The sequence below is a fragment of the Saimiri boliviensis genome, chromosome 3, assembly GCF_048565385.1.
Source record: "Saimiri boliviensis isolate mSaiBol1 chromosome 3, mSaiBol1.pri, whole genome shotgun sequence".
NCBI lineage: Eukaryota > Metazoa > Chordata > Mammalia > Primates > Cebidae > Saimiri > Saimiri boliviensis.
This window is the reverse complement of record NC_133451.1, coordinates 56,339,205-56,357,359: the sequence shown is the minus strand read 5'-3', so window position 1 is coordinate 56,357,359 and position 18,155 is coordinate 56,339,205. Positions and strand designations below refer to the sequence as shown.

Below are 18,155 nucleotides of genomic sequence, written 5' to 3'. Positions count from 1 at the left end.
CTGTTCATCTCAGATCTGCAGTACCTGACCCCTGTTTATGGTCAACAGAGAGTTTTGGTTTTTTTTTTTTTTTTTTCTTTTTTGGCTTCCTGAAATTTAACATTACAGCTAGGCAAGTGATATTAAAACATTCTCGACGTTAACTCACTTTCTCTGCAAAAGGAAAACTTCAAATTTGTTGTCTCTATTGCTACATCAGGGCATCAATGTTCAGTTTTCCTCCCTATACTCAGCTCTATTATTTCCTCCACTAGAACATGCCTGGGTCTGTGATGAACTCTTCTGATGACAGAAAGTGAAAAGAGCACATTCTCCAGGGCTGCCTAGTCAACCTTCCTATCTCAGTTCACATGTCACTGGCTCTGGGAAGTCTTTTCAGATCCCACTCACCACTCAACTCAGATAAGGTCTGATTCTCCCGCTAAACTCTCACAGCATCCTGGACTTGTCCTCTGGCACGTATCACAATTTTAACTACAACTAACTAATGAGGGATACATTGCTTAATTCCTCTATATTTCCATGATTTTGCATGTGCCATAAAGTCAGAGGCTCTTTCTGCCATGTCATGCTCCATATCCCCAGAACCCTGCAGACATCTGGTGCTAACAAATAAATAGCAAATTATAAAATTAATGATTTAATGAAGCTAGTCTTTTGGGAACTGCAGAAAATAGCAGAACAATGTAGAAGCCCACTTAGGAAAAGGTATCAGCTTCAACAACAAATTAATGAAAAATTAACACAAATAATAAAATGTACTGAGCGCTTGCACAACTCTAGACAGTGTGCAAGATGTTTTATATGTATTGCCTCATTTAATCTTCACAATAACTCTGAAAGTTAAGTATTATTTTTATCCTTTTCCACACATGAAGAAATGCAGACTCGAGAAGTGAGGTAACTTTTCCAGTATGGCAAAGTAAAGGTTTGAAATCATGTTTTTATGATTCCTCGAATTCTGCTCTTTTTACTTTTCCTCTTTGATTCTCATTCATGTATATACATTTTTATTACTGCATTTTGTATTTCTTTATATATGTGTTTATTACTCTCAGTAAAGATCATTTTATTAACGTAGAACTAAATATAATTTAATGCTTGAACCTTATAATAAAATATAATAATTTTACATAAATAAATTCAGCCGTAAGGAAATAAAAGCAGTAAAAGGGGAACACTGAGAATTCTGTACTCAAGGTATACACTTCTGCTTCATAAATCAAGAGAAGTTGAAATTGCCTTGATACAAGGTAACACTACTATGGGCCCAAAGCTTTGAATTTAAAAAGTATTTAATATAAACAAAAGAAAAATAAAATTAATATTAAAAACTATACCAAATCCTAAAATAATTTATTAGGAATAAAACGTATTACTACCCTTAATAATAGACAAATATGATAGTAATATATCAGAGTTCTTAATGGTTTTAAATCATGCAAAACATCTTCATTATGTCACTTTCTCTTTAAACTATCACAAAAAGAAAGTCTAACTGATACCGTCTTCTTTAAATATGTGATTACCACATGCAATACTAAGCCTTTGCTCTTAAAGAAGGAAGAAATGTGAAAAATCTTACAATATCAACTACCTATTTTTTAACTTGCAAGCAGAAGTGTTCTAGCAAGCTTTACCATTTTATTTTATCCCATGGATATTTTAGAGAAAAAGGACCACCCCACCATCCTATCTTCTATTTACAGATGAAACAGACCTACAAAAGTTATATGACTAATTCCATACAAGACAGAGAGTGATCACATCATTACTGAAATCAGAAATGAGAACTCTCAAGTGCAAGACTAAGAAATTCCATAATATAAGGCAGCATGTGCTACAAAACTGCCATGTCACTTTGGACAAGTCACTTCAACTCTTGAGGATATATTTTTAAGGAAAGTAAAATGTAGAAGAGTGTGGCTTTCAAAATTCCTTCCTTGCCTTTTTTTATTCCACATGCATGTACAGAGCGATTTTCAATGGCACTTAAATTTATCTTGAAACAGTAACTTCAAAAACTGCCTTCATATTGAGTTGTTTCTTCTAGGTCCATAAAGCAACATTCATGCCGTTATACAATCATTTATTTATCAAGCATTAAACTCTGTCCCATAAATATGTTCTGGTGCAAAATTAAACAAAATATAGTCAGTGAAAGTAGAATATGTTTCCACTCTGACTGTTAGAAATGCATCATAAATATGTCTGTACATTGGAGGCAGAAGTCACGAAGAAACCATTTAAAGTCTCTCAGAACAAAGAATGCACTACAATGAAATCAGATTCAGTAGGTACCAGCATTACTGGAAAACTGATTTCAAATTCCATTATCCACCTGCCGTTTTCCTCTTTAACTTTACATTAATACTACTGGACATTTCACATTATGTATCTATTTTTATTTATTTATTTTTAAAGAGTCAGGGTCTCACTCTGCAGCCCACACTGAAGTGTAGTGGTGTGATAATGGCTCACTGCAACCTGGAGCTCGTGGGCTCAAGCGATCCTCCAGTCTCAGTCTCCTGAGTAGCTGGTACTACAGGCATGCGCCACCATGCCTAGCTAATTTATTAATATTTTTTATAGAGACAGGGTATCACAATGTTGCCCAGGTTAGTCTCATACTCCCAGGCTCACTCAGTCCTCCTGCCTCAGGCTCCCAGAGTACTGGGATTATAGGCATGAGCCACAGCATTCAGCCTATACCTAACTCATATTCCTATAGACAGATCTCTCACTGAAGTTGCATCTAGCAAAACTTGTGTTCATGTTTACTCATTATAAGCCATAATGTTCTGTTGAATTACATTTTTGATCTTTCTCCTTTAATAGACACACTTCATTTATTTTAAATGTGTTGACTCCTACTTTTTGCTCCTACTTTTCATACTTAAATTTTAGAACAATAATCCAAACCACAATTTTTTTTTTTCCATAAGTATGGTAAAGAAAACATTTTGTTAAGTAGATACTTAGATGAACTTAAGATTCAGGAGGTCCATTCAGAGCAATCAATGAAAGAAACTAAGAAGGTTTATGGAAATATTAGACACATGGTAGGTAGACTTAATTCTTCATGGAGCAAATTCATTGTATGGTTGTGTTTTAGTAATATGTTAAATTCAAAGACATAAGGCACAGCTTTAAATATTTATGACCAGTAAATTTCCATTTATTATTATTATTTTATTGACCTCTGCTTTTATATGTTGGTGAACATACAGCTGAACATTAGTAATTCTTAAGAATCACCAAAAAGTTAGTACCAGTTAGTAACTTTACTCACTATGCATAACCAAGAATTAGTAGCTATGAACTATACATAACTTCAAGTTAACAATTCTTAGAAAAGATTTCCAAAACTTTCAGAGGACCAGTTATACAGAGGCAATGATGCATTTGGATCTCTAACCATGTATAAAAAGTCAAAGGATTAATTACTCTTTGATGTAGTAATTGTACTTCAAGGAATCTGTACTACAGAAAAAATTAGAGAACAGGCCAAGCTTTCAGCCCTTGGGTATTCATGGTGACATCACTTCATCTAGCAACAAATGACAACTCATATGAATAATTAAATGTTTACATAAATCATAGTATACCTACATTATGAAATATTTAGAATACTTAATGCTTTAAAAAAATAATGGCATTGAGAAACTGGAGACAATTATACAACCTATATATGATTTAATCTAATTTCCATTAAAACAAACATATACACACAATACAGATGTGGGTAATCAAAGTAAAAATTAATTATGATGTAATCTCTGTGAACATAGTGGTACGCCACTATATTGTCATATTGAGTGATTTCAGTTTTAACTTTATGTATCTCTATATTTCAAAAGTGTTCAACGTGAGCATGTACAATACTCAGAAAAAATTTTAAATATGATCTTCAGAATGTACAATTAGCTATACTGGGAAGAAAGAATGGGAATCAAAATTCAGCCATTACCAGCACAAAAGTAGAATCAAAAAAGCACGCACAAATGATACATGTTAAGCAAAAAATTCACTCCAGAGTAACAACTACTAAGCTAAAGAGAATAGCCTGGAAAGGAATTAACATAGAAGGATTGCTAAAACAAACCATATGGACTAACACGCTGTCCTTTGACACTGATACTATGAGTACCTCATCAGACTGTTCATTCATTTGTAATAAACTAGGTTAATTTCTCATATATAAATCTATTGCTTTTCTTCACATCCCATTCCTTTTGTTGTCATTGCTCTAACTCAACATCCCCTGAATTCAAGGAAGAAAGCACACATATGCACACCATTGTTATCTCACTATCGTCTATTATTCAAGAAAGGTCTCATTGAATAAATGTCTGCTCAGAGGCTCTAAGCAAATTTCATTTCTGAACACTACCGTCTGCAGCCCAGCAGGCCATTTCACCAAGATAAGATCACACATTTAATCAAACGCACCAGAAAAAGAAATACAAAGTTTGCTTAATAACATCAAATCATTAAAAAAAAATGTTGACAGCATACTAATTTTTAGTGCTCTTTATTCTTTGAGGATTTGCAACAGTAAGGAAGGTCATTGCACACAAGATTTATGCTATTTAGGCCTTTTACTAACCTTTTAAAATTCTTCCAAATTATCTTCGTATGTTACTACTTACATTGAGTTGGTACTTTCGAATGAAAATGAAAACTCAACATAACTTTCTTTTTTGAATGCAGGAAAAGTAAAATAATAAATTTAGGAGTATTCCAAATGATATAAATAATAACTTTAAAGCACCTCAGCTGGTCACGTGTCAGCATTAAACACTATTCAGTCTCTGGTTTTGGTAATAATGGGCTCTTATTAGAAGTCTATCTTTCGAGAAATATTACTTGATACATTGAAGTATATTTTCTTTAAATTCTGTAGGCAACTATGAAGTTATCCATGCTCAATCATCTGAAATATCTTACTTGATATAGTTTTGAATACTCTGCCTCTAAACAGAAGGTTTACTTGAATAAACATATATTCTCATCCGAAGCATGACATAATGAGTACACAGCAAGTGTAAAATAATTAGATGTCTCAAACAGATGGATGGATACATATCTACAAACTCACTTTTTCTGCTTTTACTTCTATTTGCATTTATTTTATGCTGTATTTGTTCTTATGCCATAAGTTTTTGTTTCTTCGGTTTCTTCTGGAGTAACTTTTACTTCTGTGCAATCTCCACTTCTGATTTTGGAACAATTTGTTCCTTTTCAGTAAAGTGGCCAGTGAAGCTCAGACACGAGTTAATTCAACCATGAGCGCTATCAGATGTCACATCTTGGGGGTTTTGTTCATCTGAATGTACTCAATGCCTAGATGGTCTACATCTAAACCTTGAAGATCAGCATTATTCTCTGCATTTTTAAGCATGTGCAGGAAAAAATCCAGCCCTCTTTGTGCCAAAAAATCGGTGTCCAACTTCCCCATCTGGCATTGCACAGTGCCGTTGAACACTGACTGGCTCTACCACCATAGGATGGAAATGGCACAGTGCTTCAGTAAAGGGACATCTTTTGGATATTTGGTGGCTTTTCACATATATAGAGCCTAGATGTCTTGGGCAGTTTCATAGATAACTTGGGTACTCTTGAAATGAACAGGAAGATTAAAACCCCTCAATTTGCATAATTTTATTGGGTTTTGTTGGTCAAATGAGTAAGGAACCATAACTCTGGTCTCTTACAAGAAAAGGGTAAACCCATTTTCAATGATTTTCCTAACCAATTCTCCTAACACCTGATTTATCACAGTAATTAAAAGATCACTTAACAGATAATATTAGCACCTCTTCCTTTTTGTGTGAACAACACCCCTCTCTTAACTGAGACTTTTCTTCTTCAAGCCAACTATCCATTCATTCACAGAGGAACTGCAATATTCTCACCGCCTCCTCCAAGCGGATGATAGTAGATCAGTATAAGGCTGAGTACTTAATTCAGACTGTGGTGAAAGGAAAAGAATCCAGTAGCCAGAGAAAAAGAAAAGTAGTAGGCTGGGTAGGGGCTGGAACTGAAGTAGAAGTCTAGAGGTATCCAGCTTTTTCTGATACCAAGGTAAAGCTCCACTCTTCACCAAGAATTGTTAGGTGAGAAACACAATAACTTCCCAAGAATTTAATCAGTTCAGCAGAAAGCTCCCTGGAGGTATCTTTGCAATTAAAAGAGAAATAGTGAAAACATCATTCTCTTAAATCTTTTAAGTTAAATTTAAGTACATATAGCTTAGATACTATCATAAAATACACATCATTTTAGAATGACTGTAAAATAATATTTAACCATCATGCATAAAAGTTAAGAATGAAAGTAAAAACTAATTGAAATTACCTAAACCTCAAAAGATTGTATATAATTCTTTTAAATGGCTGCCTAAGCTCTTCCGCCAAAGTCAACTACAGTTAATAATATAATTAAAAGTCATTAGACAACATCAACAGAACATTCAATGCCAATATGAAAAAAAGCTATAGATACACACATGCCTTGTGTTAACCGAACCGATTTCTCAGTAGTTTCTTTGTCGACGCCTTCATGATCAGTATTCTGAGTCAAGGTTCAAACAACAACCGTAAGTCATTGACAAATCAAGAACACCAAAAATTTAAAAAAAACAAAAGGTGTTAATGAAAAACAGCTGAACCCTTCCATTTTTGCCAGAAATAAAATCTCATACAAAAAGATGACGATCAGTCAGGACCATTTCCTCTTATTCAAAAGTCTTTGGAAGAGTTTGAGAAAAAGAAAACTCGGAAGGGGGGAACCAAACCAAATCAAAACAAAACAAGAGACTGTTGAAAACCCTCTTACAGGGTCAGCGTCAATGGAATGCATTTTAGTATTCAGGTTACCCACCCAAGCAGAACATCAAAAACTGGGCTTGAGTCTCTCCCCTATTCTCACAGGCTCGGGCTACTGTGGAGCCTCTGGGGCTGTCCTGAATAGTAACACACTCTGCCTCTGTGGGATGCGTAAACACCAACACAAGCTGATCAAACAGGAGGGGGTGTCGTTTCTACTTGGCTTTCAGTTCCGTGAGTCATACTGTAAAACACCTAAGTCTGGTACAATTTAGCAAGTCAGTTGTCCAGTCCAATGTGCAGTTTACTTTTTCATTCATTTTCACCACCTACTCTATCATATCCTTTCCTTTTCAGCATAGATACTGGATAATTATAGGAAAAATCATACATTTTAATAACTTCTCTTATTGGCACTGTCACTGAAATACAGATGTCAATTCTAAAATGTGGACTCGCTTATGAGCCTTTCAAAAGTTTTAGTCTTTAAAGCAATTTTGGGACATGAATTTTATAGGTTCATCTCATTTATGGCATTCTTATGGAACTTAAAACCTGGGATTATAAATCTTTTAAAAATATGAAAATCCTTACATCTTCGAAGTTTATGATGGCTTGATTTGGTTACAGCATTACAGAAAATTCAGAGGCAGTTAAAGCTTAAAGAATGATTGACATGAGAAAGATGATAGGGTATTTAAAACGTCTTAAATTGTTACTTTCATTTTATATCTAATTACAAGTCAATCTTCAGACACAGTATTGGGTGGATATAAAAAATATTTTTCTGTCAGGATTATAATTTTTGATGAAGAATTAGTAGCAGAGCATAACACTTTAAGATGAAGAGCTCAGAAATAAGTACTTAAAAGGTTAAAAAAGGACAGAGGGAAAGAACACAGAAAAGATAAATAGAAGACTTGAAACCTTTCTCAACTACTTAAGAAAATGCTATTGATTTTCCTAGTTCATCAAGAACTCTTCAATTAAGAAAATGGTATTTGATTTAGCTAAGTTTTCCTAATAATGGTACTGAAGGACATTTCTAATACTATGACTAATAACAAAAGGTACTATGCATTAAATATTAACTCTACCAGATACTTTTATATTTACTTTCTGTTACTCCACTCAAACCAGCAATATAGACTTTATTAACTCTATTTTACAGATAGAGATGACAGAGCTAGAAACTTGCACATTTGGGGTTGTATTCAAGTGACTCGCAGTCCAAAGACCATTTCTGAGAAGTTCATAATTAAAAACACTGCCCAATTATGCCTATGTATGGAGTATACTTTAGGTTCTAGAACACGAAGTCAGAATTGACTGAAGATCTAGAAGGAAATAAGTACTACAGCACTAATTTCATAGTGACAGGCTGGGTCAGAAATTATAACTAGCTGTAGAATATACCCCAAAAATGTATATAAGTTATAAATACATCTATATCTTAAAGTTTTCAAATAGTTGCCGAAATCTCACTCGAAAGTATTACACAGTTTTGCAATTAAACTCTAGCAGCTGGTAAAGCTAATCTACATGTGGAGCTTCTTTCACTAGTTAGACATATCACCACTCACAAACAGACTGAACTACAGTATATAATTACCCCAAAGATCCTGTGCACTGAAAATGGCTTGTTGTGGTGCTTAGATAGCGATTAACAGATTAAGAGTATAGTGAGTCGTCTTGATATCACTTCAGAAAAGTGATTTCCTCTCTAATAATTCCCCAGATACATAAATATTCAATTAGGGTCTTTGAAATCTAGTTTTAATTGGGCATTCATACTCACTATCAAACTTCAAACTTAGCTCAAGCTAACAAAGGTATTTTATTAATTCTTACTCTAAAAAATGCTAATAACCCTTCATGAGTTTTAAAGTCTGAGAGCAAAATAAAATCAAGATCATCTTTTACATGAAATTTTAAAATTTACTAACAATTTAAGATATAATCTATAACAGTGTGAAATATAATTACATATCCGAATCACATGGGGAATGGATTAAAGTTTCCTAGGACTCTCATGAGACCTTATAATGAATATGATGATAATGATGATAGTAATAATAATATCAGTAAACAATTATATTATTATTATGCACCAGGAACTGTTTTAAGGACCCTACATAGATTTACCAATTAAATCTTTATAACCATCAGCGAATTTGGTACAGTTGTTAAATCCATTAAAAATATCAGGAAATTAAAGTATAGAGAGATTAGGTATCTTGCCCCAAAATCAAACACACTCCAGAGTCCCTTTCTCTTCAACTCTACACCATTCTGCCTTTCTAGATATCAAAATATCTAGGATCTAGATCTAGATATTTTCCCCTTGACTCCTTTGCAGCCTTCCAAAGAGCAATCAGCAGATCAGGCTAAATATCTACAGCATTTACATTTCCATTTCACTAAATGGGGTCCAAAATCTAAAAACAATTAAAAAAAAGAATAATGAAATGCCAAATAATTAATAAATATATCCAACCTGCCTGTCTTTTTAAAGGTTGGACGTCTAATCATTTCCTCATCCTACATGGTTCCTTATGTGGCCAGATGGGTGGCATTTTACAGTACAAGGAGGCAGATCTCAGAAAAGCCGACTTGAGCTGTTCTCAGACATTCTTGCCCAGGACTCTTTTACACTCTTAAAACTTAATGACCCACATTAGAGAAATTCAAATCAAAACCACAGTGAGATACCATCTCATGCCAGTTTGAATGGTGATCATCAAAAAGTTAGAAAACAAAAGGTGCTGGAGAGGATGCTGAGAAATAGGAACACTTTTATCCTGTTGGTGGGAGTGTAAATTTCAGCCATTGTGGAAGACAGTGTGGTGATTCCTCAAGGATATAGAACGAGAAATGCCATTTGACCCTGCAATCCCATTAGTGGGTATATTCCCAAAGATTATAAATCATTCTACTAAAAAGACACATGCACACGTATGTTTATCGCAGCACTGTTCACAATAACAAAGGCTTGGAACCAACCCAAATGCCTATCAATAATAGACTGGATAAAGAAAATGTGACACATATACACCACAGAATACTTCGCAGCCATAAAAAGGATGACTTCCTGTCCTTTGCAGGGAAATGGATGAAGCTGGAAACCCTCATTCTCAGCAAACTAACATAGGAACAGAAAACCAAATACCACATGTTCTCACTCGTAAATGGGAGTTAAACAATGAGAATACATGGACACAGGGAGGGGAACATCACACACTGGGTCGTCTCGGTGGGGATGGCGGACTAGGGAAGGGATAGCATTAGGAGAAATACCTAATGTAGATGATGGATTGATGGGTGCAGCAAACCACCATGGCATGTGCATACCTATATAACAAACCTGCACATTTTGCGCATGTAACCCAGAACTTAAAAGTATAATAATAAAAAATAATAATTATGACCTACAGTGACTTTGATTTCTTTTTTTTCTTTTCTGAGACAGTCTTGCTCTGTCACCCAGGCTGGAGTGCAGTGATGTGATCTTTGTTCATTGCAACCTCTATCTCCTGGGTTCCAGAGATTCTCCTGCTTCAAGCCTCCCAAGTAGCTGGGACTACAGGCGTGTACTACCATGTCTGGCTAATTTTTGTATTTTTTGTAGAGACAGGGTTTCACAATGTTTACAAGGTTGGTCTCGAACTCCTGACCTCAAGTGATCCGCCCACCTCAGCCTCTCAAAGTGCTAGGATTACAGGTGTGAGCCACTACACTTGGTCTCTAAAGTGATGTTTGATTATGATATCTGTAACTGTCAACATTTAAGTTTTGATAAACTAGAAAAATTCTAAAACTTGAGAATACGTAAGCACACATGACATATGCCATCAGAACAATGATGTCATCACGTCATTCACCTTCTGGAAAACTCCACTGAACACTTGTTAAAGACTATGAGTGAAAGGCAAATAATGTCTTAGCATTGTTATAAACATGTTTTCCTTTCACATTTCCTCAGAAAGGGTGTCAGAGACTCCCAGGATTCCCTAGAGTACACTTTGAAAACACTGATACAAGAACATTGTTTGCTTTTAAAAATAACTGACGTGGAAGTTTTACCAGACAGAAATACTCATTTGGGCGATTTATTTTTCCATCTCAAAGGTAGTTTCCAAAATAAGTAGGATTACCATCAACGGTAGTCCATTTAAATTCTTGAATAATATGGACCAAATTTTAACTTCTTTAATATCTACTTGTAATCACTTTTATGAAGATATTCATTAAAACTGAAACTAAGTTCTTGTTTAAAGTGTCAATAAGACATAAGGAAGACATATTTATCAAGGTCTATAGAACCTATTATGAGCAAATATAGAAACTCTCCCCTTTTATCCATCCCCCCAAAATAAATAAAGAAGTTCAATTAATTTCAAGTAGGACAGCTAATTTTCTTTGTTAATATTTCGTGCTTATGAATCAATGAGCACATTTCACAATTCTAAGAAAAAAGTTACACCTCGTTTCTTATGCAGCAATAGAGTTAATTTTACTGGGCCATACTGACATTCAAATCAGAGCAATGAAATTAAAGATTTGGGGAAAAACCTGCTCACCTTAGATGTATAAATACTACTTACAGGCATGCTCACACTACATTCTCACAATGTATCACAATGAATGAAAAATCTGGATTTTTCTCTCCACTGATCAACAACTCCCTAACCCTCTCCCTTCCCTTACCCCACATAACACAGAAAGATAACCAAGGAAAAATGTCAGAAGGACCTCACTCATACTTGCAAGTTTTACATTTTATTGTATTATAAAATTGGTTATTCTGCAAAGAAATGCACTTGCATGAAATGAGAAGACATAAATGCAATAATCATCTAAGTGTAAATATGTCCTTGTTGGCAAACAAATGATAAATTACAATACAGCCATATTCTTTAGGGCTCCTCCCAAAGTGAGCAAATGCATATTTTGAATATAATGCAAATCTAGGAAAGAGAAGGCAAAATAGCCATTTGCAAACTTAAGGACAGATCATCCTTTTTTAATTCCAACTGCTCTAGCCATTCACACCATGCTAAATTAAGGCTGCACAGCATTTCTTAAAATCACTGTTTGATCCTAAATATGAAAATCGCAATCAGTTTTCCTTGCTGATTTCTGGGCCAAAACTCCCCACTCCTAACAGTAACTGTCACTTCTACTTGGCAGCCCTTTTCAAAGAGAGTTTCAACCAACACTTAAAGTGGTCCAAATCAAATCTGAAAAACAATTCAGCTTTGCATCATTTTATCTGATTAACTTCAATCCTCATGATTTTATAGTCTTTTTTAATCTATTATTTATGATTTACTTGGCTATATATAGCTCACAAAGGAATCAATGGTAAATCAAATCCATAAAAAACCTGCCTTTCCTAATGAGTAGAAACAATGCCAGGCAGAGTAGCCGCAGCCAGTACTGCCATACTTGCTATTATTCCCTGTGGAAAAGAGTATTTAAATCTGCAAAGTGTAAGAAGATCATGATTAAGAAAATCATTTCTGAAAGCCTTTCCATTCATATTTTTAAGGAGCACTCTCAGTCTGAAGGATAATCACACCAAGCAACCTAAAATGAGACATCAAAAGCATTTACCCATCAGGCAAATCACATGCTGGCTTATCACTCTTCAGGCCAGCGACTCTTGATGCAGCCTAACATCTCTATCTAAAAGAATGAAATAGTTCATAGAAAACTTTGTATTAATCATTCCTCCTACCTTGATTTTGTAGAAATAATCTAGTCAACCATATACACAAATGGATCAGGTTACTGAATACTTAGTGATCAAGAAGAGCTATGGAATGGCATTCAAATACTCTGACACATTCACCTTCAGCTAAAGACAGTACAATACACTGACAGACACAGTTCTAATGACATCAGGACCTGTGGAATGTATGACTGCTAGGAAACACATGCTGCTAGGAAACAAAGAACAGATCTGATCAAATCTTGTAATGTAAGGACTGGGAATCATTGTGATTAAATCTTCTAAAATGGGAGGACAAGTATTCTTTAATCCTCAGGAATATTTGCAGGTTTAAAAACTTGAACACGTATCTTCTAGAAATGAAACAAATACATGAAGCTAGATTCTCATGAATTAAATCAAAATTTTGTAAGTTTTCTATTAAGGTAATAGCCATTAGCACTATCTCTCATAAAAAAAATATAACTTAAAGTCAGGCATCAATGATTTGGCATTTGTCTTTTGCAATCTATGCTTTTTCAAGAGTTCAAGGTCTTTAAAAAATAATGAAGACATCCAGACACAATTGTATCTAAAAACAAAGTACCCTGTTACATTAACAGCGCTATACTTTTTAAAACAGAATAGAATACAAGCATTTGCAACAAACACCAAAACAGTCAGAGCTAACCTAGACCTAAGGAATTTAATACATTTTAATTACTGAAATGAAAAAGCACTTTCACTTGCAAAAGTAACAGTTTATAAACTGTGTTTATCTTTGTACATGCTTTACCCTGGCTTTGATTACAAAATAAATAAATAAATAAGATTGAGTGAAACAAAGCTGAGAGAAAATTCAACACACGAATATCTTCTTAACTCCCATACAAATTATCTGGTATCCTATTTCGGTGATGTATAAAAGAGCAGAGAATTCTATCCTATTTGTAATTCACATACAGAAAAATTGGGCACCAGAAGTCCAGATCATTTTGGACCATTACAGATGGAAAAATATACTAGAGAAATCTTACTTAACTCTGTTTATTCTCATAGGGAAATATAGGAGAGTCTCCAAATGAAAAAATGCTAAAGAAGTGTTTCTTTGCAGAGTCTACGATGACATTCTTTAACTAGTGCTGATAGCCCATACGACACTAAAATTAGCAGACCGCCTATTTACTTCAGAGCAAAACACAGAAGGCAATTTTTCCTTCCTGCCAGAGTCTATGCGTCTCCTCATTTCCCCAGCAGCTGGCTGGAAGGATGTAAAATCAGAGGTGCAAGAAGCTTTATACGTCCTAATGAGTAATGCAGCCAGGAAAGTAAACACAACAGACGACAGCAGGTTCGACTCTAAAGGAGACTGTGGCAGAAGTGCTTACACCGTTGTTTACAATGTGCTCTAACTACTAACGCAGGCAGGGATCACAGGCAGACACAGGGAGGAGACACCCTGGAGGTGGCTCGCAAGGCTCGAGTTCGCCCAACTGCTATGATATCTCTGGCCATAAATAAAAGCAACGCATGTTTCTATCAGAGGGAGGAAAGTGGCCAGAGAATTCCAGGGAGCAGGAGTTACGCTAACTAGACTCGATTACTTCAATCTGCTGGAGAGATGACTACCCTATGAGGTCCACATCAGGGCCAAGCTGGGGTGCATCAAGCGCTGCACCAGCGACTCTCACGCGCCGCACGCATCTCGCAGAGCTGCGCCTCTCCGGGGGAAGGGGTCCTGGCGAGGCTTCCTCGCCACCCTGCGGGAGTCCCCGTGGCCTCCTCACACCAGATTTTCCAGTTAAGCGGATCCCAGGCGATTTCAATAAGCAAGCTCAGCTCCAGTGGCATCAGCTCAGGCATCCCCGCAAGTATCTCCCTGCCGAACCTGGGGCGCAAATATGTGCACACACTCACACGCCTACTCCGCCGCCAAGTAACCCTGGTAGAGGAGGTCGCCCGCACACCTACACACACCCACACACACCCACCTCTACCGCGGGGGGCCTGGTACGCTAAGCTTCTGAGCTCCGACTTGGGACCGGAGGCTGAGTCTCGGCAGCTCTGACGCTCCGCTGCAGCCTGGAGCCTTCCCTTCTCCCGAGAGAGGCGCTGAGGTGCCTCCTCTCCTACCTGTAACCCGCCAACCTCGACCACCAATGCTCTGCCCACCCCGCCCCGGCGCCGCGGCCGCCTGGATTCGTGCAACACCGCCGCCCCCCGCCCAGTGCCCACTACCAGCACAACGCAGCCCGGGCCACCCACGAAAGTGGCAGCTTTCTCCAGCCAAAACCACCTCACAAAGCCTGGGCACGGAGGTCTAAACCAAAGTGCCGTGAAGGGGACACAACAGGCGGGGCGCGGGGAGGCAGCGCGACTCCACGACTCAGGGGCGCGACCTGGGCAAAAGCGGCCACCAGGGATGCTCCAGGCGGGCGTCGAGGGAGAATCGCGCCAGGCTAGGCACCCTGCGTTTTCCATTTTCCCAGAGCCCAGCTCCTCACCCAGACCCTGTCGGTCCTCCAGCCCGCTCCCGCCTCCAGCGGCACCAGTTCCAGCCCGGCGGAGAAAAGGCGCCCTCTGGTCCGTTTTCTGCCCCCACCAGGGGATGGCACTGGGGTGAGAGGGGAGAGAAAATGTACGGGGTGGAAACTGTTCCCATTCCCCAGCGTGTGCGGCTGCGAAGGCGCCCAGTCTCGTATCCCCCTCATTCCCCTCCGCTGCCAAATCGCCCAATGGCTGGAGAAAACTCGAACCCGTGGCAGACCCGAGCGCCCACCAGCTAGGAGGTTCCCTTCCCGGCCCGCATCACGACCCGATGAGTGTGTGTATGTGAGGACGAGTGTGTGAGTGGAAGGGCGAGTGTGCGTGTGCACCCAGCACCCCCTCTGTGGCCCGCCCGGCGGATGCTGCCGCCTGCGCCCAGCCAGGGCGACCCCTATTATGAAGAGTGCGAAGAATAAATTACCTTTCGTAACCGCCGGTCCCTGAGATCGTCCCATCAGTTGCTCAACAACCTGAGTGCAGTTTCCACAATCCAGCCATTGAGCCCGGGGCAAAAGACCGGCCGGCCCCTGTGCAGACACCCCCAACCACAGGCGGCTAAGAAGGAGAATCGAAGCGCAGAGAAAGCAGCAGGAGGGTGGAGACCCCAGTCAAGGAAACAACAACAAAAAGTCTCTTCCCTTTCTTCTCCCACACAGCTTCGGAGAAAGGGGAAGGGAAACGAGAGCCAAATGCTCGCCTTCCTTGAGGTTCCTCGCTTCACACACGCCGAGGGGGCAAAGGCGGAGCGAAGAGAAAAGAGGGTTCAAATGTCTCTCCCAGTCCACAGTTGCACAACTTCGGAGTCAGGCTCTGTCTCCAGCAGCAGCCGAGGGACCCAGCGGCAGCTATTAACATGCGGTAGTCATAGCCGGGGCTGCTTCTCCTCCTCTCCCTGCTGCTGCCGCCGCCGCTTAAGACGCTGCCGAAGAGACCAAAAATCTTCCACCATCCCCCCAGCCGATCTTTATATCCAGTTCTCCCACCCCACCCCCCTTCTCTTTCTTTTTCTTCTTCCACGTCCTCCCCTTTCCGCCTCGGAGCGGGAGCGATGGAATAGGTAGGGGGAGCCGCGAGGGCCAGGGGTGGCTTCTCCGCCAAAGCGTCCTCTTCCTCGTCCTCCCGAGGTTCTCTCCCAGCCGAGGGTTCCCCCTCGCGCCCGCAACCTCCGCGGACAGCCGGAGCGACAGCCACGCAAACTCCTTCCCGGGTGCACGGCGGGGGCGTGCGGGCAGAGCGGGCGCCCGGCCGCGGAGGGCTGCGTCCCGGGGGCCGGCGAGCCCCGAGCCCTGGGGGTGGCTGATTAGCTCGCCGGCCGGGCCGGGCGGCCGCAGGCATGTGGGAGATTCATCGCGCGGCCCCGGGCTCCGCGCCGCTGCCGCCGCCGCCGCTGCTGTCTCTTCGGTTCTTTCTCCTTCGACTCCCCAGGAGCGAGCGAGGCACGGGCGCTCTCCAGACACGCACACTCACACACGCGCACACACGAGCGAGCTCCTGCCAGAGCAAACCGTGCAACCCGCGCGCGCGCACTCCCGGAGGAAGAGGACTGAGGCAAAAAGAGAAGAAAGAAAGGGGAGGGGGCGAGTCACAGGCGGCGGCGGCAGCTGCCGGAGCGGAGGCAACGAGCAGTCCGGGAAAAGCCAGCAGCGGCGGCGGCGGCGCCCACCCCGACCAGCTGCGGCATCTGCATCCCCGCTCCTGGGAACTGGAGCGCGCGGTGCCGGGCGGCAGGCTACGGGGGGCGGCGCGCCGAGAGCGGGTCAGAGCGCGGGCGCGCGGGGCGGACGCAGCCGGGGCCCGAGCCGAGGCCAGAATGAGCTGCAGGCGGGCGGGCGGCGAGAGCTCGGAGAGCCGGGGAGGGGGCTCGCGCCGGGGAAAGGGGCGGCCGGCAAAACCCGGATCTGGAGTGCTCGCGGGCTCCGCGGCGCGGGCTCCACCTAGCAGTTCGGCAAACGCTTGGAGGTGGGAACGAACGGGAGGGCAGCTACTGGAGGCTTCCCTTTCAGGGTTTGTCAGACAAAGGGTACCTCTCCAGCGGCTTCGAGGCTCGCCTCTGCTCGTGCGCGCTCGCTCTCGCTCTCTCTCTCTCTCTCTCTCTCTCTCGCTCTCTCTCTCTCTCTCTCTCTCTCCCCCCCTCTCCCTCTCCCTCTCCCTCTCCCTCTCTCTCCCCCCCTCCTTTTCCTTCTCCTTCTCTCCCTCTCTCTCCCCCTCCCACACTCCATCACACCCGCCCCGTCCTCCCTCCGTTCTCCTCTAGTCTTCCTCTCCCACTCCTTCCTAGGTGAGTAAACGACATGAGTTTGAAAGTCCTGCCAGTGTCTCGTTTTTTTTTTTTTTTTTTTTCAGGTGCTTATCATTCCGTATTTTCATCATCCAAGTACCGAGTCTGAAAATGTTTCCTGCCTTTGGTCCGTTTTATGTTCCTTCAGACTTAACTCAACCTGCAAGTTCATTGCAGTTTAAAGTATCCCTGTCTGATGATGAAGCCTGGAGATTCAATTATCTTATTTCATGACATCAGTGGAAATTACCATAATGGATACAGAAAGGTGTCCATTCCAAAGCCATGCCTTCTGAGAGAGGAAAAGTCTGCTCAAGTTAAATGAGTGACCTTGGTCAATTGCTGAATCGTTTGGTGCCTTTTTGTAAAGGAGAGTGTTGAGTAGATGATTTGTCAGGTCTTTTCCTGATGTAGAATTTTGTGATTTCAAATGGCTGTTATTTTCTCTACTAGGACACTCAAGTCACTAATGTATATCATCTTCATCCAACAAGCACATTACATCTATAGTTAAATTTCCCAAATTGCATTTGATTGTATACATTTAGAACTACTTCTAGGAGCTCTTTAAAAGGTAATATCAATCCAAGCATATCTTAAGAACCTGAAACCTCTTTAGAATTAAAACTATAACCAACACAAAATGACAGTTAAAATCTCATTCGATTCTTTAAAGCTCAACTCCAATCCAACATTCTCCAAGAAGCCTTTTCTCACCAATGCTCCCTCCCCAAAAGTCATTCCTTTCATGACATTTCATAACACTTTGATGACATCTGTTGAATAA

At 40.3% G+C, this 18,155-nt stretch overlaps 1 protein-coding gene across 31 annotated transcripts in view; it reads right to left on the bottom strand.

Moving 5' to 3' along the window:
• ADGRL3 (adhesion G protein-coupled receptor L3) overlaps positions 1-17,143 on the bottom strand; it is an 846,433-nt gene extending 829,290 nt beyond the window's left edge. For 10 of the 31 annotated variants that reach the window (XR_012516839.1, XM_074396178.1, XM_074396177.1 and 7 more), the window contains exon 1: positions 15,512-17,142. The gene's annotated coding sequence lies outside the window, so the exon portion shown is untranslated. The other 21 variants (XM_074396189.1, XM_039468392.2, XM_074396195.1 and 18 more) reach the window with 5 other exon arrangements.
• Between the last annotated feature and the right edge of the window lie 1,012 nt (positions 17,144-18,155).